The 26,908-nt window shown below is 36.1% G+C and overlaps 1 protein-coding gene across 2 annotated transcripts in view; it reads left to right on the top strand.

Moving 5' to 3' along the window:
- The window catches only part of LOC129775828 (uncharacterized), a 52,445-nt gene extending 26,079 nt beyond the window's left edge, over nucleotides 1-26,366 (top strand). For both annotated transcript variants that reach the window (XR_008743015.1, XR_008743014.1), the window contains exons 2-6: nucleotides 20,718-20,946; nucleotides 21,039-21,149; nucleotides 25,694-25,769; nucleotides 25,832-26,184; nucleotides 26,255-26,366. The gene's annotated coding sequence lies outside the window, so the exon portion shown is untranslated. The remainder of the gene's footprint in view (nucleotides 1-20,717; nucleotides 20,947-21,038; nucleotides 21,150-25,693; nucleotides 25,770-25,831; nucleotides 26,185-26,254) is intronic.
- The last annotated feature ends 542 nt before the right edge of the window (nucleotides 26,367-26,908 follow it).

The following is a 26,908-nucleotide window of genomic DNA, read 5'->3' as shown; positions in this document are numbered from 1 at the left end:
AGAAATGTTAGCTACTCTCTGGCAATACTTTGACGTATTATAGTTGCAAAAAAAACATCAAGTATCATGCCAAAAAATGCAGTTATTTGGCTGCCTACACGTACATGGTCTATTCTGACTGAACCAAATGAAGAATTTTTTAAGAGTTGGTTCACTATGACTGAACAATTTAGAAATACTTCTCAATCAATTAACAGTTGTGCGTCAAAGTGTACCATTCTGCTATGAAAATTAGAGCGAGAAAGTTTGTGAGTTTGGGACTGCATAAACATTTGTTTGCGCTCAGCATAATAGTCTCTGCCATCTACTGTGGGCATGAATATGATGGCACAGCAAACATGTTAAGCATAAACTTCCCACTTTCAATCATCTTAGACAGTATTCGTCAATAGAATCGTCAAATTTGAATTCATTGTCATCGCTACAGCCTAAATCGCACTCTGAAATAGTACATTTTGCAATCATTCACACTGAAGACCAGCATTTTTCACTGATCCGTTCAGTCAGGGGGACAAAGTTTATTTTTTAATATACTCAGAATTTGCACATTTTACACTAACGGGTTCAAGCACATTTCAACAAGGAACCTATTAGCTTCAAGAAAATATTTTGTTGGTTTGAATTCGGCGCTTGGATATTGTTTAAATTCTATATACAAATGATTGTCACAAGGTCCACTCTGTCTGCACATGATATAGAGCCATCTCGCCATGGTAAATGGTACATGGTTCGCTCTGACTGCATACTATGAGGGATATTCGTTGATCAATCATAACAATTTCGATCCGTTATTCCTGCTGTATATGTGATTTTCCAAATCTGATAAATGTGGTATGTGGCTTACATAAGGCTTAACCAAATGTAATCAATAACTCGAAATTTTCAATTTTGCGACTTGGTCCCCTCTGACTTAACACCGACCAATTAGAATAAGTATTGACTAGAATAGTTTATCAGCCATCCTCGCTCTCAACGCTCGTCAATTCATTGTCTAGTCAATTCACTTTCTGTTGACGGTGAATGCCGAAGTAGCCCTAGTCGAAGCGAAGCTACAGAGAGGAGAGTCGATCTTCATTTTTCACCTGCGAAGATTTCGGGCCCTGATTGTAACATTCACATAAATTAATACAACCTATCATACTATTATACAACGTGAAGCTAACATTATCATCGTATATCCCTGAAGGTAGAATATGACTTAAGCATTGTGCCATACACAATGTCTCCTACCGCCTACTCCCCACGATATACCAAATGCTTACGAACGTAATCACCGTCACGCTGTAAGCTATAGGGAAACAAATTACCGATTTCGTCTCATTGTATTACGCTGCACAAAAGCGCCGCTCATATACTTGTCTTTTTCCATGGAGGATCTCGCATCCTATGGAGCGCAGATGGGATCAACTTTTCCTAGCGCGAGTATTATCAGCCTAGCAGCGTGTTGTTTATGGAGGTGTATTGTTTTCGGAATTATACACCTCGTCTGATCGTAACATATCGCGGCGGGAGCGTAATCTGAATCACCGTTGTAAAAAAAATTGACGCTGGTCGATCTCTGGCGTTCAATAAAGCGCACAATTCTGTGGATAGGTGTGTCGTACCCTCATAGATCAACAAATGACAGCTATAGGTTATCGCGAGTTCAATTGGTAATGGTCATTGGTCATTGGCCTCACTCCACTTCATATTGTATAAAGTAACGATCAAAAATGAAATAAAACTTGACCTGTAAACTTGTCATCATTGCCACGAACCGCAATGCCACCCCACGCTCTCCACCAATCATTCTCTGAAACTTCACGAATAAGCCAACACTCAGCACATATCACATTCAAAAGCGGAAGAAAATCCCCGCTCTGCAGGCCACCACACAGTTGGCCTCCACTGTGCGCAGTGACGAAACGAATGCCGGTCCCCCCACAGACGGGTTTAATTTATCGTGGCAAAAATTTTTACTGCTCGTTTCACGTACTTTTCCGCCCATGGATCAACCTGTTATGTGACTTCCTCGGCGAAGTTTGAGTGGAATTTAAAATTCTCACCGGGCGGTGGTGTGCTTCTCCTAGTAGGTGTATTTGTACGTAAATAAAATAATGTAAATTTCGGCAGGTGCGCCATCTAGAATGGACTCATTTCCCTCCGGATACTGTTGAGCCCACACGTTCGCTGGAGAAAAGGAAATCGTACACGACTAATTCCAGATTATGGAACGAAAGTCATTAAATTCAGACACTTAGAATTGTGTGTGGATGGTGTCTAATGAAGCTTCGCTAGTAAAATTTGTGAAAAGCCTACGCCGTTATAGTGACATAAAAAAAAATTTTTGACTCGATTATATACAGGATTCGATTATATTCAGTGAAAAAAAATCGCAGACTGTATATAATCGAGTTCATCCTGTAATAAATAAGACAAAAGTTCGATGGACTATAAATCACACAACAGTGTATTGTAATACAATCGATTTTCGGGAGATTCCGCAGCGTCGTATAGTTAAGAGTCCGCGTTTACATAATCATATTACTTGCCCCATTATAATCGCAGAGGAACCACTTAATAGAAGCACCACCTCTGGCTGCGTACATCATACTTACATTTCTTCCTTTCTCCTGAGAATGCTACTCCCAAGCACACTTCAGTGTATTCTTTTTGTATTTTCGAATAGCAACTACCAAAAATCAACATCGTATAGAAAAGTCTCGGCTCATCGCAGGTAAACACGGTAATCCGACTTAAACTACTCCAGCTTATTGTAGTTTAAATAGCGAGAAGGTCAGATATAAAAAATGCTAAACGACTGTTTTGCATTCCCGTCGTCCTGGGTAAAGGCCACGGCATTTCATCTCGGTAATAAAGCCATCAATCAATCCACACTCGCTTCCAATTTGCTTCAGCAGCCAAAGTTATAAACGATCACGTCAGTTTAGCAATTGACGCGAACAAAATCTCATCCAAACCGTTGCGTTCAATGGAAGAACAATAAAATGTTGATTAAAATCCAATTCATCCGAAAATCATTTCAATCCATCAAACTCAACTCAATCCTCGAAATCCATCCATAATACATTCCAAACAGCCATCCAAGTTCCATCCTCCCCAACCGACCCTTCAGTAATCCACAAACGGGAAGCCAGCTGCCACAAATATCAAATCCTTCTTCGCATCCATAACGGAGACCAAGCGACCTCCAGTAACGACTTTGTAGCCTTAGGGCATAATTTATAATCCATCTCGGCAATCCGTTCTCATCACTTCCTAGACGAATTCTCACGCCGGCTCCTGCCTACACCATCGCCACTCGAGGAGAGTGGATTTGTGGCGGGACGATACTTTCGTTTGACAATTTGCCATCCCAAATTCAGTATTCACGGGAAACTTTTCCCATTCATCCCGTCTCTTGTTTCACAATGATGCGGCTCACCCTGTCCTCGAGGGGGGAGGGGAGGGATGGATGGAGACGCTTATCTAAATTTACTTTACGCAAATAGGTAGGCTTTTCTGGAGAAGGATGACGAACTTTGGTTCCTTTTCCTTTTTTTCTACGACTAAATTGACAGAAATTATGCATACTGATCGGATAGGCGTTTAATTTTACGCGCTGATTTATTCCCCCGGGGAGATTGAGGTGAGAACTATGAAAGTTCGAAATTCATTGTTAACATACATATTTCATATTATATTGCAGATGGTGTCATATTAGAAGTATTGAATGACAGCCTAAAACATTCATGATCAACACAAGACAAAAAATTTCAGATCCTCTAAGTTCATAAGGTAGTACGTAGTAGATATCTAAATTTCTATTTTTTTGCAACTATGAAAACAAAATATATTAGTACTGCATTCTAGTTTGCTGTGACAAAAAGATCTCAATATTAATTTAAATTCATGAAAATTTTCACACCGAGAATTCCAGTCCAAAAACTAATTACCGTGTCTGATGCACTGACATTCGCTTATACATAATACTCGCCTGTTTTGAACACAACATACCTACAGGACGTAAACTCTTTTGTTAATTAGGTTTTAGCGAACCACAAATTTGATTTTTATATGAAATGACTGCAATGAATACGATTATGATGACATCTCATCGTTCAAGCAGAACGAATGACCTGTTGAATAGTATATTATAGCGTTGTAATTTTCGGAAGCATAGTAAATGCAACATACAAAAATGATAGAACACTCAGTTTCCTCAAAAAAAGTATAATGGAAAAAATGTACTAAAGTTATTCAAAATTCACTGTTAATTTGAATTTTTTTTGAAACTTAGTTTTACTAAATGTTTACAAGCTACATTTTTTTTAAATTAAAGCTCACTCTAAACTGCATATTTCTAAAAGAGTAACTCGGCAAATATTGAACGCCTAAGCTAGGTATGTTCACATTTCTTAATTTTTTCGTGATAACTTTTTCGACCTTTTTTGATTGTCCCGCCTTTTTATCAACTTGTTCAAACATTTCAACTTTTCTTCTGCCATAAGATCCATCTATGGTTTTTCATGAGCATAGGTACGAACCTGGTTGTCCCAGATTTTGAGCCTTTTTCATCCTAATGGAAAGCGATACATCATTTTCAATTCATGTGAAATCTGGGCTTTTGGCTACCATTTTTTTAGAAACAAGATATCAAAAGATTAAAATGGGTACCATATGTTTTACCAATGCACAACGATGCACAACGATTTCAGGAGATGCATTTAAGTGGAAATTAGCATTTAGAGCTCGACAGTTATTCTCTAGACAAAACTGTCTTCGACAAAGTTGTTCCATATAATAGAGCGCTGATTTTCATGTTATCAAAAATAGGGTGACCAAAATTTTCGATTTTCCAAACTATGTTATTTTTCTTGTTTGAGTAAATTAAAATTGGAACCATGAGTATTTGGGTAAAAAACCATCAATAACTTTGAGTAGGATTAAGATATTGACAAGTTCTGCATCGCAAAATGTTGGTCTTGATAAGCTCTAAAAGTTGTATGAAGACAGTTTTGATGTATAATTTGAAATATAAAAGTTATAGCAAAAAACCCAGCTTTTTCATGGTCATCCTAATGCAACTTAGGAGAAAAGCGCTAAATCGATAATAGAAAAGCTTTGTTCTACAAAGTTGTTAAAAATAACTGGGGCTACAACATTATCTAACTATATTTACTTCTATCTATAAAGATAAGAAAGTTAGATTTTTTATTTCCTCGACAATACTGGTCACCCTATTTTTGATAACATAAAAATGAGCGTTCTATCATATGTAACAATTTAGTCAAAAACAGTTTTTGTCGAAAGATTAAATATCTTCCACAAAGTTGTGTTTTAACTAAGTTGCATTAGGGTAACCATTAAAAAAAAACGTTTTTTTCACTCTAACTTTTATATTTGAAATTCTGCATCAAAATTGTCTTCGTACTCATGATTTCAGTTTTAATTTACTCAAATACAAAAAATAATATACCTTTGAAAATCGCATATTATAGAGAGTGAAATTTTTTCTTACGAATTCCGCCGATAAATATTTTTTATGTTTACCCCAGAAAGAATGGTGAGCAATTGAAGAAAACGTGTTTTTTGGGAAGAAATATCAATAACTTTGAGAGAAGTTGAGATACTGACAAGTACTGCGTCGCAAAATGTTTATATTAGTATGTTCTAAAAGCCTTTGGAATACAGTTTGTATGTAGAATCTGAAATATAAAAGTTAGAGTAGAAAAATATTTTAATATATTTTGATAAAATATATGACTACATTGCGACGTCCAGTTTCAAGCTAACCATAAATAGAAATCCATTAAAAACAAATCCAGGAAAAAAAAATTGTTGCACTGTGTTATTTCTTTCGAATTTGAATTTAGATTGAAATTGTAATTATTGTATTCGCACAAATTTTACACAGGTTTCATCGACATAAAATCGATTATTTGGAAATCGGTATTAAATGCTTCGCTGTGGAGGTTTACAAAAATTTTCATATCTACACGTGTAGAAGAATTGAAGGCTTGAATAGTAAATAGTATGCTGAGTTGCTTGAGCATGGTTACACATGATTTCTTTCTCTTGGATCTTTCATAGAGAGGAGTATTTTTGACATATTGCGCTACTATTTGCTTCCAAAGGAGAAATGTCCTGCGCGATCAATTTGAAACCCCCTCCCCCTTAAACTATAGTTGTCTTTTACCAGAGATTAGTTGGTAACCTTTCAAACATTTATCGCCTTGTTGAAAAATACGATGCATTTGCCACTGAATTTTCTGTTATTTCTGATAATTTAATTCGTATTCATAATAGTCCAGTTGATTCAAATTAAATACAGGAGGCTAAATTTCTTGAAGCCTATGAAAAATTTATATGATACTGTGTTAGGCTATATTGAAAAATTGAAGGTAGCATCTATAAAAAACCCCAATTGAGAAGAATAAAACATATTGTATAATTAGTGGACAATGATCAGAGGAATTATAATTAATGAGATAAGAAGTTGGATCAAAGAATATGTGCTAGTTGCAAATTATTAGCTGCAAATATTTTCAGAAATGGAAAACAATTTTCTAGTGTGGAATTCGTGAAGCTTACTAATCAGCCATTCCATGCGAAACCAACATAGTGGTTATCAGATTTTAGTGAAAAGTGGTAGCTTTGTTCCTGATCGCAAAATATTAGACCTGTGTTTTTCAATTTTTTTCATTAGGGTGCCCATTTCCATTTAGGGTGATCAGAAAAATCAATTTTATCCACTTTTTGCGCAGATGAGATATTTTTTAAAAAAGGAATAGCTCGCTTCAATTTTATATGCCGATCATCTAAATCGGTCCAGTAATTTAAAAGTTGTGATTTTTTAGAAAAGGCAATTTTGGAATACAGATGAAAAACATGGCTATACGAACCATTAGATAAATTTGAGTTTGAATCAAAAACGAAAAAATATTACATCTCTGATTGTTGGATATGTTATGTAAAAAAACCTCAGCTTCCAAGGAAAAAATATTTCGAAAAATATAGCGCCCTCTAGTCCAAAGCCATGAAAACAAAAAAAAATAAAATTATAAGGATATAAAATCCAAATTCATGACAAGTGTAATATGTTCACAAACAAAAGACTAGTTTATTGCCTTTGATTTGATATGTCGATTATCCCAATCGGTCTAGCAGTTGAAATAGGGGGAAAATTGATTTTTCGGACCACCCTAAAATGGGAATGGGCACCCTAATGAAACAATAAAAAACGGGTCTAATATTTTGCAATAAGGAACAAAAGTACCACATTTCACGAAAATCTTAGAACTATCATATCGATTTAGCATGGAATGAATCAATTGAGGGGCTTAGAATGCAAGGGGTGTAAGTGACTTGATCGATTTCTCTTCATCAACTTTTTCTTTAGTTAATAACTCAATTGCAAAAACGTTCCAATTTAAGTTTGCTATAAAATCTGATAGGTAAGGTTCTGACCTATCTTCCACATTGTCAAATACAGCTGAGAATGTATTTGAGGCTAAACTATGACCAAAAGAGAGAGTCGACGTAGAGAAATCGATCAAATCACTTACACCCCTTTCATTCTAAGCCCCTCAATTATTTTTTGTGTCTGCCTGGTAACACCGGACCAGCTGAAAAGATTTTTGTACGGTTAACATTATATAGGCAACAAAAAAGTCACGACTCAATGTTGGATCCCTGATAGCAAAGATATCTGTCAAACAAAACTTCGATGTGGAATGTGACAATTTCTATAATAAAATTTCTTAAAGTCCTGCGCAAAGTCTCTCCATCATAATGAAATTTGTTGTAGAGAACAAAGTTGGTATATCTAAGAATGTTGATTTGTTTGGCTTTATTTTGTTTATATTTTACTAACTTATTCATAAAATTTTTAAAAATTGGTTTGTGTTTTTTACTTGCTTTTTACTTATATAACATTTTAGTCTATCAGCGCCTCGGATGATTGAAGAATTGTTAAAACATTTTATCAGGCGTTGTGAACAAATAGTGGCAGTAAAACAGTTCGCAGCTGTTTCTATTATAAAGCTTATTTGGGGTATACACTTTCTTAATTTTATTTTTAATTTAACAATGCCAAATGATCATCGATTACACAATATTTTTAGGCGTATTTTTCAAAGGTAAGGATTATTTAATTGTTATCAATTCGGCAGCATAACATGTATGACTATCAATAGCAGATTTTGAGTTGAAGATAGTGTTTGGGAAACAACAACTGAAACAGACTTCTAGCTAGAATTCCTAAGACTGTTCAACATTTGGAAAGTTTCCAACAATTAACGAGGTATCCTAGTGGAAAATATTATATAAATATCTCCCAAGCCAAATGCATAGGTAAAGTATTCATATATTTACTCAGGCTAGAAATTCCCTACGAAAAAAAGAGATTCTTAAGTTTCCACACAACATCTGGTCTAATACTTATGGCTATTCGAAACAAAATTGCCACCAATATTCCTAGACAAACAACATCCCATTAAAAAGTGTGTAAACGGTGTTCAGCAAAGATCAATTTCAATAGAATATTTATGAACATCCTTCGGCATAGGAACCCGCCGAGGAGCTGCCAAAGCTTGTTTGGCGGTGAATGATGAGTGTTGTCAAGTGTGTCCCCTACTTAGTTAATCTATGTAAATGGACACTCCTTTCTTGCTCTAAATAACATAGGATAGCACGAAAGGTCCGAGGAATGGCTGCATATTTTATCATAAGTGAGACAAGATAGCTGACTGCTGAGATAGATTTTGTTGCATAGGTTGTTCCGAATATTATAGCTAGGCGTGATCTTAAATGTTGGCCATCATCAATCACATCTCTTTCAAAACGAATCCTTGCTTACTCCAGCACCCATTTAAAACCCGTCCATGGTAACGAAACAAGACAACACACCATAATAAGAAATTCGAAAGTTCATCAATCTGACATCGTACTTTCGTAATGGAATAACTTTCATTTCCTACACGATATCAACCGGACATACCGTTTTGTCTCATATTCTGAATACTTCATTTTTATTTTTTAAATAGGAGTTAATCCCAATTTTCCTTTAATTTTATATATCGATCATATGAATCGGTTCAGTAGTTCAAAAGTTATGATTTTTGTTGAAAAATTGCATTTTCGCTATTCGGTATTTAAGACAAAAGTGTTGGGAACATGAGTCAGTGACCAAAATTGTGTTCGGAAGTTGAGACAAGTGATTACCATGAATATGTATTTGTAAATCTATTTAATAGTAGTCAAATGAAAAAGAAGGCTCTATTGTATCCAAAAATCAAATTAATTTCGCGGAAAAGTGCCATTTTGAATAATGAGACACTGTTTAATGGCCATGAAAGCTTAAGTGTTCGGAATTTGAGGCAAAACGGTAAAATCAACTTAAAAAATATTTACGGATGTGTTCCGTTTCGCATGCGAAAGCGAAATTCTCATCATGTTGTTAATTTTAGAGCTATCGTAATCAAATCAATGAATATAAATTTGCCACTGTCCGTTTCCGTGTATCCTTTCTGTTAGTTTTTTCCGGATGAAATAGCTGCTGCGATGAGCATATGGTAATCTTCTTCCAAAATTAGTCTCCTGAGGTTTGTTAAAATACCTTCTCTCTGAATGCGGGTCGAATAAGATAATATGTACAATGTAACCCGCCACACTGTTGAGTAAGCAATTGGGTTGTTTTGGTCCACTGCGGAAATCGAAAGAATGCTCATTTCCCGGATTGAACCGGATTGAAATTTGAAAAGAGGAGGAAGTGTTCACGCTGCCAAAAGATTCAATCTAACCTATTCGATAGGGTAACCTCAACACCCTTGATCCATTGGGTGATTGACCGATTAGAAGAAGCCATTCTGAATCACCGGCAATCTGTATTCACCTTAACATTCAAGATTCTCATGCTAAGAAAATTCATGAAAGGAACGAAAGAAGGAAAATCAATCCTTTTTAGTTCAAACACAACCACAATCACAATATTCCATGTGGAATTGAAAGGAGCCAACATGAAACGCAGACTGCCAAAGTTGCTCGGCTTTACAAGTTTTAATATGCGGAAACGAATTTTCAATGATATCACTTTTCTCGAAGAAATGGGCCCAGCTTTTGATTCATTGATTTTTCAAATAAAACGACCCTTCCAATTTAGAGAGGTAGACTCTCCATTGTTCTTGAAACCTAATATAACTCGGCAAACGGCTCGATGAACTCTTTCTAAGAATCCTTCCAGATTATTGTTAGATGTGTGCGAAACACCGAACCTACTTTTCAGGTGGGGAACAAATTGGGCAGATAAAAGTTTAGGCAGAGGAGACACACTTCTACGCACCATTCGTAGAAACATTGTCAGTTGTCGAATTCATTTCACTGCAGCTTGATTTAAACAATAGGCAAGACCCCGCTTTCACATTATCCAATCAGTGGAGTAAACATTGATAAACCATAGTTTTCGTAATGAAATATCTTTTCGTGTATTTGCACCTCCTATTTAGTCTTTTTTGCACTATCCGTGATTTCCATTACACACGGGACCTTGCCACCCAATTCGGATAAAACCTTATGTTAAGACCAAAAGTCGATTTGGAAATAATGCTGCTGTGCCGATTGCTCGCATCGCTCAGTTGAAGCACTATGTGCATTGAAATATCACCCATTTCAGCATGATGTAACAACGTTTTGACTTGTTTTTAAGTTTTTTTTCTCGTTTTCATGTATAAATCTCACGTTTCCAAAAAGTAAACGATGTCAAACTAAAATTGAAAAAAATTGCTACAAGAATAACCGGTTTGAAAATATTTTAATTCGCTAGTTGCCAATCAAACACTTTTGTAACGTGACAATACCTGACTTTTGAGGTTTTTAATTAATTTCGGATGTTTTACGATATGTAACTACTTTCTAGGCGAATTTATGATTATTTTCTTTTGTATACAAAAAATATCTTTGGAAGCGAGAATCGGCCCTGATGTTGTACAAATGCATTTGATGCATTTGAGCTGAACGGAAAGCGCGACAAGAAAAAATCGGGGCTCAACGTATTTTTTTGTATTTTCAATTCCGTTTCAAAACATACAGATGAACTTTGTTCCATGATTTGTCAACAATAGATGAACATATTTTCCAGTATATGAAACGTATATGTGTACTACACAGGCTGAAAAGTCCCGGAATTTTTAATGAAAATAACCGTTTTTGGACAAAGATGTGTTTATTCCTCAACCAGTGTTGCCACACATACAGATTTATCTGGAAAGGTGCAGATTTTTTCGTTACTTTTGGTACATATTCTGTACGGTACAGAGTACAGATTTTCGTCGAAAAGTACAGATTGGTACAGATTTTTTCCGCGTGCGCAATTTCTTTTATTCGAACAAAGCAATATTAAGGTACATAACGACTTTTGCGCCGCAGTATCGCTTGGACGGATTTTTAAAAATTTTAATTCATGATAGCACGCAATCTACATTCGAAAAAACTGTTTGTAAGCATCATAAAACACACGAAGGAATTGCAAATGTAAATGTAGTATTTGTAGTGAATGAATGAGTATTTTTCATGCTAAACTTCTACAACAAATATTTTCGATGGTACTGATTTTTGGATAAAAGGTACAGATGAGAAAGATTTTTGACCCCTCTGGTCCAGATTTAAATGTGGCAACACTGTCCTCAACATAGTTTCTTTCGAGGAAAATGCATTTGGTATCGCGAGTTTCCAACATTTCGATTCCCTTTATGTAGTACAAAACGTCTAAGTCTTCGAAATATGCCTCAGTGCCACTTTGCAGGCTGCCTATTGGACTTAGGAGTGTGGTAATGTATCCCCGTTTCATCCATTGTCACAGAACGTCGAAAAAAGTCCACTTGATTACGCTTAAACAACGCCAAACCGGCTGTTGAATCATCAACGCGCCGCTGTTTTTTGGTCGACGGTCAGCAAACGCGGTACCAATCGCGCGGATAGCTTTTTCATGACCAAAATGCCGTGCAAAATGTATCCCACTCGTTCTTTTGAAATGCCTATGGCCTCAGCTGACTCGCGTAACTTCACTTTACTATCGTTCAAAACGAGTCGATGCACTTGTTTTAGGATTTCTGGATTCGTAGCCTATTTTGGCCTTCCAGAGCGAGGTGCATCTGCAGTGCTTGTACGACCCATTTTAAATTCAATAAATCACCGATAAACTCTTGTTCTCGAAGGAGCAGAAGTGGAATAACATTTCGTCAACCATTGCATAGATTGTTCAGGAGTTTTCCCATCAAAAAACAATATTTGATCAATGGTTCCTCTTTTTACATTTTCTATACGACTGCTCAGTTATTGACACTTAAATAACTGTAATTTGTGAACAAATAAACGAAATATCATGGAATTTCACAAATAAGCTGATGCCAGCTGAACCCATCGGAACGGTTTCATTTCAGTGACAAATGACAAGTGACAAATGCTGATTTCGCACATCTTATTTAAATTTTAGCTTTTTTTTATTTCAAATGTAGTTTTTTCTTAAAAAAAGTGCTGCTGATAGTTATCTTTCGTTTGTCGAAGCTAATAAAGAATACGCTCCAACGGTTATCATGTGTGAAAAGTGGATTAAAAGATTCAGAAGCAGTGGTTTTGATTTGGATGATCAAGAACATAGAAAGCAACCGAAAAAAAAATAAGACATACAGTTCGAAGCACCTATCGTCTGAAACCATCACTGGTGAACAATACCTATTACGAGCGATGTGTTTGAACCGGTTGCTTGGTTTTGATGTCTCTGTTAGGGAATACATTTCGGTAGGAACAAAAGTTCCCCCTACTTTTGGGTATTTCCGTAGGATAGGGGTTGAGATTTTTCAATTGTTCGATTGTTAGTTTTATGACATATATTATTTTCTTCAATATAAAACATTGTTATGGAGTTCCGAAATCGATTGACGCAAACATTTCATCAATCCATCATGAAATGGCTGAGCAACAAGCGTTTGAAATTGGACAATTTTCTAGATGTACTCTATTTTCGATTTTCAATTTTTACCTCAATATGTTCCCGAAAGACGTAATCCTACGTCAAAAAGACGGGTAGGCAATGTCTACGTCGTAGCCGTAGAGACGTAGAACTACACTAAGGGCTGTCAATTCGAATACTTCGAATGTTTTTTTTTGTATCTCTTAGCCAAATTACATCTCCAACGCTCCCAAAAACATCATTTCCAAAGAAATATTATAATCACAAATTATATCATGCAGCACCTTTCATAGAACGGCAACAGAAAATCCAAAATTGATTGTGTTGGTGGCAACGCTAGCAATCGCAGTGCAACGAATTTTCACCTTCTGTTTTCAACCGAACAACACAGCTCTTTCCCAACCTTATTCCCAACCGGCTTGCGAAGCGTTGTACTATGTCGCCGCTCATAACCCGGAAACAATGCACGAATTCGCTAAAATTTGATGATAGTGTGATTGAATGATTCAGAAAGCATCAAACTGTTGCATTGAATTGTATTGAAATAACTCTTTACTAAATGTTCGATAACCCTCTGAAGCACCATGTTTTTATGGAATGAATTCATTCTTGTACTCGCGAGAACAAGCCAAAACATAAAACAAGTCAAACTTCAAAATTTGTGTTGCTATTGCCACTGAACCCAACCACAGGCGATTCTGCATCTATATCATCACCACCATTACATCAGTGTGTGCTGGATCGGGTTACGGTTTACCTGTAGATGCCAGGAAAATTTACGGTTCAGCTCCGAATGCCAGGAAAACTGAAGCTCGTTTACTACTACTGCTGCTGATGATGGTGACAGCTGTTGAGATTGTTCACTCCAACTCTTCCTGCTTAACTGCTTCTCGGTTAGACACCGAATGATCGACTCGCAGCGCTGCAACGAATTAAAAGCGTACTGACTGGCGGGAGAATCACACAGGGGTGGGACTTATGACGCAATGTTTCGCTTCTCTGTTTTTCGTATTTCCCTTCAATAGAATGATATGCACGATGGATGGCTACGATTATTTTGGTAATCGTATTGATGTGTTCAAATTGTAATCCGCTGTTGCTCTCTATGTCTTTTAGAATGGTACAATTTAAGATGAACAAACTCAGAAAGTGGAATTGAGCGGTTTTAGATAATGCTAATATTTGACAATTGTTCAATTATTTATCTCAGAAAAAAAATATTTCATTTATTGAGATATCTGCATGGAAATATAGTTAATAAATTGGTCCAAAAATAGTTACATTTCATTAAGAAATGCCCAAGTTCTAAGCGTACAAAATCTTTCATGTAGGAAACATGTTAAATGTTTATTTATTTCATTTCACTCCCATATCTTTCTGTTAGCCGTAGTCCTACATCAAAACGACCGGGATGGGAAAATAGACACGACAAAATAATTTCACAACATTACAACGCCAGACCACAAGTTCATGAGTCTGTCAATAATTATTTAGATAGAGTGAACTGGGAAGTTCCAACTCATCCGCAATGTTCTCCAAAAATTGCTCAAATCACTACTTGTTTCGAAGCATTCCATCGGCCTTTTCTGGAGAGCGGCTCCGATCTAATCAATTTAATTTCCGTTTTCAGTTCTAAATACTGACAAAGATTCCCACAAGTTCCGCCGCCGGGAGTTAAAATATGTTAAATAATCGAGGATTAGAAAAACGACGAGTTACATGTCATGTCTATGTTGTCAACGGGAGGTTGCGCACTGCTGGAAAACTTATTTTCGCTATATTCAACGTATTCATCAGTGCAAAAACAGTCCGTTCAATCGAGCCCGGGGCAAAAATCGTTGCAAACAACAATCGTTCAGTTTGTGTGAAGAGAGCACATCAGGGATCACTAATTACCGCACGTGTTTCCTTTACAATGCGGTATTCAGGGGAACTTGTACTATTACGATTTCGGAATGTAAATTGGTTCAATAAAACCCTTCCGACGTGGGATACCGGTTCCGCTCCAGCAATATCTCAAACGAAATAGTTTTACACAAACGACTGCCCACCTTTCACCGTCCGTACCGAACGGAACGGAACATGCAACCGTACAGTACCCACGATTGGGGAACAACCATTAAATCTACCCGTTGGCATTTTGTGCAGGTATCACTATTTTCACCTTCCAAGTCCCCCTGGCACCGCTTCCACTTTTGGCGTGTAATCGGACATTAACATGACCATCATTATGAGGGGTATTAAAGCCCGCGCAAAGCTGTGTTTGACAGGGCTGCAAAATATTGCCACCATATGTTTCGGCGCTCGGCTTTGTTTCATTTTCATTCGATTCGCTGATGTTCGCCGGGGTTGGAATTATTTGAAATTACTCCATTGCGTGCCAAATGGGTTTCCTGAAATTGGTTCGGCAGGCTCACGGCTGATTAATTCCGATAACGCTGGTACGTTATTGGAATGCTAATGGTATCCTTTTTCCGATGCGGAGGGATTTTAATTCCATTGGGAAAGAATGTATGCGCAATAATTCTTCGATCCGGATATAATTATTACGTTAAATATTGCGAAAACCACAATTCATTTTCTACTGATTAATCGACCTCGTATTGAGGTAATAATGATAAGATTGTTTAGTGGGTCCGAGAGGTTTCCAAAATATAATGGTAGAAAGAGAATTTCATTTATTGAATTAAAGTGAGATTCAATTTTAGTTAACTCTATTTATGTTCATCATTTCACAAGAACCGATTGATGTTGAGATTCGTAGAAATTTTAGTTCACAATACTTTCTCAGCTTGAAGTTGTAGCATAATTTGTGTGGTTCAATAGCATGTTGAATTATGCATTCTAGTATTCTACACAAATATTCCTCTAGGCGGTGTTCAAGAAGTGCTGGAACGTCGGCGTATGGCGCACAATTCCTCGAAAAGCTAAGCAAATCAAAGCGAACGGATTCCATTTTCTCCATCTCTTCGATTGAACATTAGGAGAATATCGCCAATACAGTCAATCTGTCAGTCGAGCTCATCTTTTTTGATGTTATGATAATGGGAATACCGACAATATGTCTACAGCTGATAACGTATGAATTCCTCGCAATTGATACATATCAGAATAGCGCTCTATTCACACGAATTGGCAGTGGAATATGTGGTTAACATGAGTGCCCTCCGAATCTTTTTTGTGTGCTCTGTTTCGCTATCCACATTTTGCGCAACAATGTGTTCAACGTTACAGGCTGGGGATCATTTTTCGCGAGGACTGTTGATAAGCCTTCACCGTGGTTTGGATTGAACGATTTCGATAACTTCAGCCAACCCCGTGAATTCGACTGCCGCCAATCAGTGAAACAGTCAAAGTGCTTCTGTTTTTCGGACAGAATGCCATACGAAAATTGAAGTTCATTATCATGATTTTGTGTAGTTCCTGCAAACAGATATTATATTTACAAGCGCATCGCATCTTCCTCCGAAATGGTAGCCTTTTAGTTTTCGGTCTTCCATAAGACATTCGAACCCTGTAAAAATTGAACTCTGCTTCGTCCTAAATCCGATTGTATTTGGGCACATTCTGTGCACTCCTTCGGCTGTTATATCCTGAAAACCTTCATTTAGCTTCCAATGCTACTTTCATCTTACATCAGATCCGAGCGGCCAAAGTCTCAAGCATGCCTTAAAGATACCCGGTTTTATGGTTCCTGGTGATTGCAACTTTTCGAGTGTTTGAGAGGGTGGTAAAAAAGCTAACACCTGCGCAATCAGTTATCATTAGCTTGTTTGTGTGCGAAAAGGGATGAAGCCCCAAATTGCTGGAAAGTAGATTAAGAAAGATTCTGCAGGTGTAATTATTTTCTCTGCTTTTGGGTTCAAGAAAAAGGTGATTACTGCTGCCTCAAAAAGACTAAATTGGACAGATGAAATAGTAGTCGAGATAAAAAAAATGAGCATGTGGTGAAGTGGAAGCGAAGCGGAACAAATGAAGTTTCGCTTTAGGAATGAAATATTCAGGGGAACGAGGGGATAGGTCATACACGGGACACATACGTATATTGGGGCAGAGCGAACGTTCTTCTTCTTCTTCTTCAATGGCACTAACGTTCCTAGAGGAACTTCGCCGTCTCAACGTAGTATTACTTGCGTCATTTTTATTAGTACTTAGTTGAGATTTCTATGCCAAATAACACGCCTTGAATGCATTTTGAGTGGCAAGCTCTAGAATACGCGTGATCACAGTGCAAGTCGGAGGAAATTTCTTTGACGAAAAATTCCCCCGACCAGAACGGGAATCGAACCCGAACACCCGGCATGTTAGTTATGACGCTAACCACTCGGCCAAGGGAGCACCAAGCGAGCGAACGTTAGTCTAACTGAATCAACACAGCTCAATGAGTTTGCTCTGTTCCATAATTGAAACTCGTCTATTTTTTTCGTCATTTTTGTTTGATACTCGAATATTTAACGTAAATATTTTTGTTAGTTATTTACAATGTGTTTTGACAATTTTTGACCAAACAATTTTTTTCGAGATAACAGTAAATCTCGACGTTTAATGCCATTCTAAGACATTTGGCACGAAAACAAATTTCTTGAAAACCCCGATTTCCTTTACTTTCCTACCTTGGGTGATTTTTCGATTTTCAGGAAACTTAAATTTTGACATCTGCGAGAATAGTAAATGGAATCCGATTGAGCTTATTTTTTGCATAGAGTAATTTTTCGTGGGAATCAGCATTAAAAAGAAAATTCAGAAAAAGCAAATTTGGAAATTCTAAGGTCACTTTTTTCCCACATACCCATTGGCACTCTAAGGTATATACGAGAAGCCGCAAAGCTATCGATAAGTGTAATATTAGTCCAAAGAAATTTTTTGAATTTGAAGTCAATATACTAAGACTGATATTTGCTTGTCAAATTCAAGCAAGAATCAACTTTAATGGTGAAACTATAGTAAACATATCTATAATCGAATCAAATAACAGAAACAAATATTCAACAATTCATTCACTAGTGACATGTTTTCCTCATTCAATGAGTTTCATTCCAAAGTGTGGACGATGAGCTCAAAGAAATTTTGAATATGGATTTCTCTGCAATTCAATGTAGTGATGCTGTAAATAAGAATCATAAGCATAAAAAGCATAAAAATACGATAAAACAAACATGTTCTGGGAGGATAAAATTGATGGAAGATGGCGAAAGATTGTAGAATAAAATTGAACATGTGTAAGTATTCCTATTAAAATGATCCTTTGGTTTTACCAAAAATCGGCACGAATTTTCCGAACAACCCAATATGAGCTACCGTGATTTTTTCCTGATTTTTATTTTCATCCTTCTTGATTTTTGAAAATATTAGTTGGCATCTTTGGCTATGATTGGAACTTTATCGCTCATTAGTACGCATGTACCGAAAATTACAATGTGTAGTAGTAGTAGTACAGGTCGGACTCGATTATATACAGACTCGATTATATGTGATTCGATTATATACAATTTTGGACTCGATTATATACAGTTTGAAAAAAATAATTTTTTTTTTTACATTTCGAATATGACTTGTTTCAAGAAAAAATGTAACCTTTGAACATTAAGGTGGAATTTAAGTGGCTATTTTATGTACGGTGGGGTAAAAATCGTGAATTTTGAAGATTTTGCTTGAATTTTCTCCAGGAATTATTTATATCAATATTGCAGTGAAATTAAGAGAGATAGAAGTTAGGTGTCAAAGAACAAATTGTAAAGTGGCTTGAGAACTTCAATTTGATTGATAGAAACTTTCAAGTTCAATGTGAATTTTTGGGATAAAATTAATAATTACACATTAAAAATGACTAACTTTGGAATTTTCACTTTCAAAAAGTTATTTAAATCAATTAATTTAGATGTTTCACTACATGTACTAAATTCTCTCATCTTTCAAATGAAGGCAACAGAATTGGTTTACGCAGCGTACTTTTTAGTGTAGAACCAGTTTGAGGTACCAGAGTCCGAAACAAAAAAAAAGTTCTATAACTCTGTCATTGTTGAAATTCGAACATAAGCGTAGAACGATTTTTTTCATCAAATATGATCGATCATCTATCACATTCAGAGAGATTCTGGAAAAAAATATGTTTTATCATGTGAGAAAGGTATTTTCTGACTTCAAGGGATGAATCAGAAATTAAATTCTTCTTTTATTTTCAATAAACGAAAAAAATATGCATAAAAAACGAATAAGAAAAAAAAATTTTTTTGACTCGATTATATACATGATTTGATTATATCCAGTGAAAAGAAATCGGAGACCGTATATAATCGAGTCCGCGCTGTAGTGTTTACTTCGCACATTTCTAGCTCCTTCGGTCTCTGAAAAAGACCAACTAAGAAAACTGAAACTAACTATCGGCCTTGACAAAAACCACTCGGAAAGCCTCGAATAACGATACCGTCTGGACGCAAGCCAGGCGACTGATGTACCGTTATTGGATTTGTTTTCTTCTCCTTTTTCTTTCTTGTTGACGAAGACTTGTAATCTTTCGATTCATTCGTCTACGTTGAAATTGTTTATTGATTGATTCTTCTATTGTAAAGGATTTAATCTACAAAGCTCATTCGCCTTGAAAAAGGCCAATCTATCAATGAAGGGTTCGGGAATGAACCCACGATCGTTTGCCTGGTAAGCGGACGCCCAGCCATTTAGGTGGCGGAGACCCCGTTTAATTTATGTTTTCAGTATTATAGTGATTTTTAATCTATTGGTTAGTTCGTCACTCGAACTACTCGCTTTACATTCATTTCGAATAAAAAAAGTCGGGAATGAAAATTGAGCTCGTGGCGTTTAGCGTGAGAGGTACTGATGTTGGCCATATCGTCTCTAGGGGATTTATTTCAATTCTACTTCTTTTTTCTTGTCGAAATTGTTATAAAGTTCACTTTTTTTTCTATGTTGTTAAAATTAATTGTTAACAAAGGAAGTTTGAGCAATTCCGTTCCGTTAACAACCACTAGTTTTCAATTTTTGAATCTCCAGGCTACATATTTTCGCTTCGATGCCTGTATGTGTAATGGATAAAGATGTTGGTGAAGAAACAAAACTCTATTGTTTATAACTTTTGTAGACAAAGCCAATTTCTTTGTAATCGAGCTACGATAAGGAACCCAATTAGCTCCATCAGGGTAATTTTTCATTCAATTAACGATATCTCTGTTATATGGATCAAATAAATATATGTTTTGGGCTAATTGGATTCTTCATTAGCTTAGTTACAAACATATTGTTTTTGTCTACACATTATTTGATAAATGAAATATTTCTTTCTCCACCATTATTAATGTGCATTTCACATACACCAAAACGAAAATAATTTCATAGACAATTCCAATACTTGAACCTTAAAAAAATCTTTAAAATCTCCAATGTTGCACCTTGCTCTTCTTTCACCAGTACCTTTAATCAATCATTTTCGATTTCATTCTTTCGAGTTGAATTTACATGAATAATGTTTTTAGGTATACCACAAGGACAGAAATCAGCGCAGGCATATTGCGTTGAGGAGGTAATTGGAGTAACAAGTTGAGCTAGGGAGATTATTCTTACCATAAAAACAACTTGATTTTAATGTTGACCATTATTTTAAGTAGAATTTAAGAAGAAAACTAACAAACGATTTCCCGTTTTTGTATTATTTCCCTTCCTTCAATTTACATCCACTCAAAATTTTTTCCACCTGAGGTGAAAGGCTAATATGTGTTTGCTGTTCGTGTTTCTGTTCCTTTTATTCCTCATAAACTAGAAAACAAAACTCATTGCACCCCACTGCACAGGCGATCGGCTTCATCATCGAAATTGCAGCAGTTCGATAGACCGGACCTGAGCGAGCACAAAATTTACGACTCGGATGAGAGCGATCTGCACCGGATATCGCTTGCCCGGGGGCCATATTTAGATTTATCTGAGTCGAAGACCCTTGTAGGAAAGACCGCCCATCTCAAATGCCGGATGTGGAATATGGCAATGAAACGGTGAGCTACATTCAACTGAATATTCAGACGAAAAAAAAAAAAAAAAAAAGACGGAAAACTTATACATTTTATTATTTTGATTCTTGTTGCAGGAGGGTTCGACTTCGTAATATACACAGATGAACGATGAGTGGATTCACATACTCATCGGATCATGAATCCGAAGTGTGAACAACCTCCTTCCAGATGATTGGTCGTTACAGGTAAGCTTGATTCCAGTTTATCGCTATTTCCGGATAGATAATCTTTTTTTTTAATGAGCTTAATTCTGATCATCAGCTCTCGTTGTCAACACAGATCGAAACGATATGTCGCAATTATCGTAGTAAACAGAACGATTAAAATAAAAACCCAGTTAAATTGAATTACGTATACAACTGGTTTTAATCTGCATATAATTCTTGAACAAACAGTTTTTATACCATCGGCTATTAACGATGTTTCCAATCAGGAATTCACAGACACAGATTTCCAACTGTATGAATGCCAAATATTCACCAGGCCGCCCACTAGACACTCATTGCACTCTCCGGTGGTAAGCATGTGGATCGCATGAAACTGGTTGAAAAAATAAATTCAACAAACATAATGTAATGAAAATAAAATACACAGGTTTGACTGCAAAATGTGTTCCCACTTTCACGCGTTTGTTCTGCACAGTCAGATGGAATGAGACATTTCAGTCATTGTTTCTTCCTTCCCAACCGAATGCGACAGCACACCATGGGTTGTACGGATGTTTACATCAACACCGAATTAACCCATTTTAGGCCAAGCGTTCGAAAAATCGAACAGCAACTTTGATGATTTTTCATGTCTTTGGACAGGAACCATATGGTAATGTTCTTGCACCAAAAGATAGCTCAATTTATTAGCAACCACTTATATCGATTTCATTCAATTTTGAGTAACTTTATTGGATAATAAATTCGATTTAAAGCAAGTATGAAAGGTGTTTTCAATTTCATTAAAAAAAACCCAATAAAATACAAAAAAAATGTGAAGTTTTCTACAGTATTGCTTTGATAAAAGAACATACATTGTGATATAGAGCGAAAATCATTCGATTGAGCCGCATACAGGAAAATAACAGCCGGGGAAATTTAGTGTTCGAAAAATCGAACGTTGGCCATAACGAACATTTTTTTCAGCTGAATCAACACCAACACATCTAACCTCCGCTGCGCATTTTGATTTGTTTACTTTAGAAGACGGAAGGTTTTTCATTTATTCTTGCATTTTCAGTTGTGAATGTTTGCAAATATCGATTCATTTAGCAAATATTATTGAAAATCTGTGTGATTTTTTGTCCGTAATAACCTTAGGTGATGGCGGCACGTAGAATTTCTTTTGTGGGGGAGCTGGAAGAAATAATCAGTACGTGTAACGAGGATTCTAATGAGATTGTTTGTGTGAATATTCTTCCGCCGGACCGAATAATAACCTCCCAACCCTCTATGCCATCGTTTTTTAGCAGTACTCTGGTACTTTGCAGGTTTTGGAAAATGTTCGATTTTTTTCAGGAAATGGATAATTGTTTTAAAGCATTGACATTTCTCCACAGTTAACAATAAAAATAACAGCATATGCTTTCGTTTGAAAGAAAAAGCCTGTCAGTAATAAGTTAAAATTACATGAAATAAGAAATGCCACATCTCACCTTAGGTGGATTAATTTGGATTTATACTTACCTCCATTCTCCTATTCTTGTTCTTCCGGGAATCCAAAATTGATGCATTTATGAATACCGTATATTTGCTAATTGAAGTCACTTTTAGTTCGCAGTATGCTTGTACTTGCAAAAAAAAAGTGCGGGTTGCGGCCAATGTTCGATTTTTCGAACAGTCATTTCCCGGAAAATGGAAGATGGGGAAAAAATAATTCTTGAACATTGGAGTTCCTATAGCGTTAATAATCGAAAATACAACAATGGCTTTCGTCAAAAAAATAATTATTACAGCTTCGTCGTTAATGAGTTAAAGGAAAACTTGACGTGTGTTGTTCGAAAAATTATCCGATCAGGTGAATCCTTTATTCCATCATGAAAAAAAAACAAACTATATCGATACAAACCGATTATGCGTGGACAAGCAAAAAAAGGTTAAAACTGCATCGCCATTTCCACTAATTGATTCCAATGGGAAGGGAGTGTAATGACGAGTGATTCTTTCTGGGGATTCTTTGTTCGTAGGATCATCAGAATGGAGCACCCATTAATGGGTGCATTCTGGTCAATGGTTTTTTTTTATCCTGATACGATCGAAAGAAGTTTTGACTATCCAATGCTCTATGGATGTTGAAGTTGCAGTGCATATCGAGTGATGAGGGAAAAAAGCGAAATAACACTCTGTCGCTTCTCCCAGGGTGTCCTTCTCTGGTGATGATATATTGGTTTGAAATTCTCTTTCATCTTGGTCAATCAAGTAAGGGAAAAAATGAGATTCAATTGTGTACTCCCGCTGGTGCTTTTCAATTGACCAGAAATTGGAACGAGTTCTACCCATGCAATTCGATGAAATAGGACCATGTTTTGTCTTCGTTTTAATTGAAGTTCAACGGAAACGACTGTTGAGGTTTTTTTTGCTCAATAATAATAATATTCTTTTATCGACATTCAAAAAAAAAAATTGTAAGGGGTTATATCTAGGACACAACCGCACATTTTCGACATAGAACTACGATATTATGCAATCTACTTGTTTACCACTTCGAATATTATTTTAGAATGCATCGAAATTTTTGTAATAGAATATGTTCTTCGTTACAAATAAATTTGATGAACGTCCTTTTACGTTTGATATGATGCTTAGGACTACCAAAATATGTAAACGGAAGAAATGTCAAACAATCATTGTAAGTGTTTTACATTTCCCTCTGAAATTATTGGACATCTCATGTTTACGTTCTCGAACCGCGAAAGTTCATTCACCTCTAGTATCTGAATTGACGATTTTCCCAGGCTTCTCAGTTTAATGTTTTAGGGAAACATTAGGGTGCCAAAGAATGTATGGGGAAAAATCGACCCTAAATGCCAAATTTCAGCTCAATCGGACTTAAGGGAGAGTGGCGCAAAGCGGTCAAAGTTTGAATTTTTGAACCAAGGGGAGAGTAAAGGAAATCGGGGTTTTCGAAAAAAAAATTTATGCCAAATGTCTTAAATTAACATGAAACGTTGAGATCTAGTGTCATCTCGAAAAAAAATTTATCAAAAATCGACACTCTGGGACTTACTTTTTTTTTCGGAATACGAAACGAAAAGTTTGGTTTAGGGTGCCAATAAAAATAGTTATCTCTATTTTTTTATTCAGAACTTGCTACGAAATGTTGATTTGCATTATAATATACCCTATGCAAAATATTAGCTCATTCGGACCTCATTTACTGGTGTCGTAGACGTTAAAATTTAAGTTTTTTGAAAACCGAAACATCACCGGAAATCGGGGTTTTTGAAACAAATGTTCGGTACCAAATGTCTTAAAATTGCATGACGCATCAAGATTCACAGTTATCTGAAGATTTTTTTTTTGTCAAAATTCAATTTTTCAAGCAGGGTCCAAGGGCCAAAAATACATTTTTTGATAAAAAAAAATTCGAGATAACCGTAAATCTCGACGAGTAATGCAATTCTAAAACATTTGGCATCAATTTTTTTTTAAAAACCTCGACTTTCGGCGATTTTTCGTTTTTCAAAAAAAACTCAAATTTTAACGTTTGTGACCCCAGTAAATGAAGTCCGAATGAGCCGTTGACCACAATTAGGTATACCAATGACTACTTGCAATCAGTTTACATAAATTTTATGAACCCAATTCTTAGAATTGAGTGAAAATCGAAAAAAAATTAACTGTCAAACTGTTTTACGATTTTCAAATCTTCCAGAAGAAGCATCATCATTCCCATAAATGGAATCTGACTTCTACAGCTACCCCAGGAACGTCATAAATATTTCGCTGCAAAGTGCATGCAGCATGTACGATGAGTTTGGTTGGATGTGCCTCCTCATATGGATGGTTCGATATGTTGCTATCGTTCTCTGTATGTGCATGGTGGATAACCGAGGGCTTCGTTGGGGAATCATTCCATTCGATATCATCTGAATGCACCGAGCAATGCAATGAGCACCGATGTTGCCTGAGAAGAATTCGTCATAGTTTGCACAAATACTCCTCGCATAATTGGTAATTACGAACAACAATGATAGTAATTTGATAAATCAACAAACATTCCCGTTTGCGATGTTATCTAATCATATTGAATCTGTGTCGTAACCTGCGGGGAACAGTTCCAGATAAAATCATACCATCACCAGCAAATGTACCAAATGTATCCAATGTCAGGAAATCAATTATGACGGCAGCATGATGCCGTAAACGAAGAAGAACGACACGAGACGACCAACTCATAGCTGCTATTTCAACGGGCCAATAGATGTGATCGTTATCGAACTACAACTTAAGTTCTATCAATGTCCGAATAATGAACTTCAGTTTAGGAACTAATTTATTCTGAAACAACGGTGCGTTGAGCGGTTCGAATGAGCGTTGTTTTGCTATATGATGAGGAAGAAATAACTAAAATCAACAGATTTCAGATAAATATCTTTAAATCGGTAAGGTAAATTAAGTAGTCATTCGTCTCCGACTTTTTTAGTATGTTAAAATGTTTTAACATGTGGAATATCACTACACGTACTGCTCATAGTTGTCCAAAATCTTATCAGTGTGTATGTTTCATATTTTTCTTACAGTTAGAACTGACCTTGACCATCGGTTTACCATCTGACATACGTACTGATGCTTTTCCTAGGATCTAGGATTGAGAAGGTAATAAACATACCAATGTTTCTATATTCCTGGTCCTCTAATATGCGACTTTTAAATTACAGATAACATCAGCGAAATCAAATTGATTTCTGCAAAACTCGATTCTAGAGATTTTATCTATCGAGACTCTTATCGCTGGTCTTTGTCACGGTTAAAACGAAAAGGAGGAGACTGCGAAAATGGAAAGAAAATAACAACCATCGAAATATGGACTGAGAGCGGAAGATTTTGTTGCTAGATTTGATACCCAAAATGTAGCAGGATAAGCTCAAAACAAATGTCGATTGTTAAACAGCTTAGTGCCACTCGTGACGCAAAAAAAATCTGATACAGATTTTTGTTTTTCATTTTTGTCATCAGTATCCATACGAATCGAAGTCTATCCTATAAAATCTGTGATTTAAACTACGCATTGGTAATTTGGTGAAGCATAAGAGTAATAAGCTTATTTATAGACGAACTATTTCTTTCTCTTTCTTTTTCAGACAAGTTATTACATTCAAACTATTTATTGTAAAATTAAGGTGTGAAATTAGGGAATAAAAATGATGTACAGAAGTATATTTTTAAATAAAAAAAGTCATCAATTGAGTCGGTGTTTGCGATAAGTCAAAGTAGTAGTACATGATTATCTGTTGCATACAAATCTACGGACATCTGATGATGCGATGAAGTATAGTTCCATTAGTGGCACTTTCCCAACACTATTTTGACACCGAATGGAAAAAAGAATTTCAATACACCAGTAATTAATTGGTAATTAGTACAAACCAACCATAAACCGTCAACCTGTCTCAATTACCTGTTCAGAATAGATATTCCATGGTAAGTATTCCATTGAGGTGTAGATTTCCATTGGTGATCTTCCCTACCATTTAAATCTACGAACTGAATAATTCCTCTCATCCATATTCTTCAAAATTCAGTGGATCGACTTCAGGAAAAAATGAAAGCATGATTTATATTTTTCAATTTATTATGGAATTGCACGAAATCCCTCATAATGCTGATTTATAGTGTTTTGACGTAGGACTACGTCTTTCATTTCTGTACCGGGGTGTAAGTTCAAAGTTTCGAAAACGAGAGAGTGACGCTGGAGTGCAAGGTTTTGCACGTTAATACCTCTTTACAAGCTGAAT

The sequence above is a fragment of the Toxorhynchites rutilus genome, chromosome 3 (assembly GCF_029784135.1).
Source record: "Toxorhynchites rutilus septentrionalis strain SRP chromosome 3, ASM2978413v1, whole genome shotgun sequence".
Classification (NCBI taxonomy): domain Eukaryota; kingdom Metazoa; phylum Arthropoda; class Insecta; order Diptera; family Culicidae; genus Toxorhynchites; species Toxorhynchites rutilus.
This window is presented reverse-complemented; position numbering and strand designations above follow the sequence as displayed.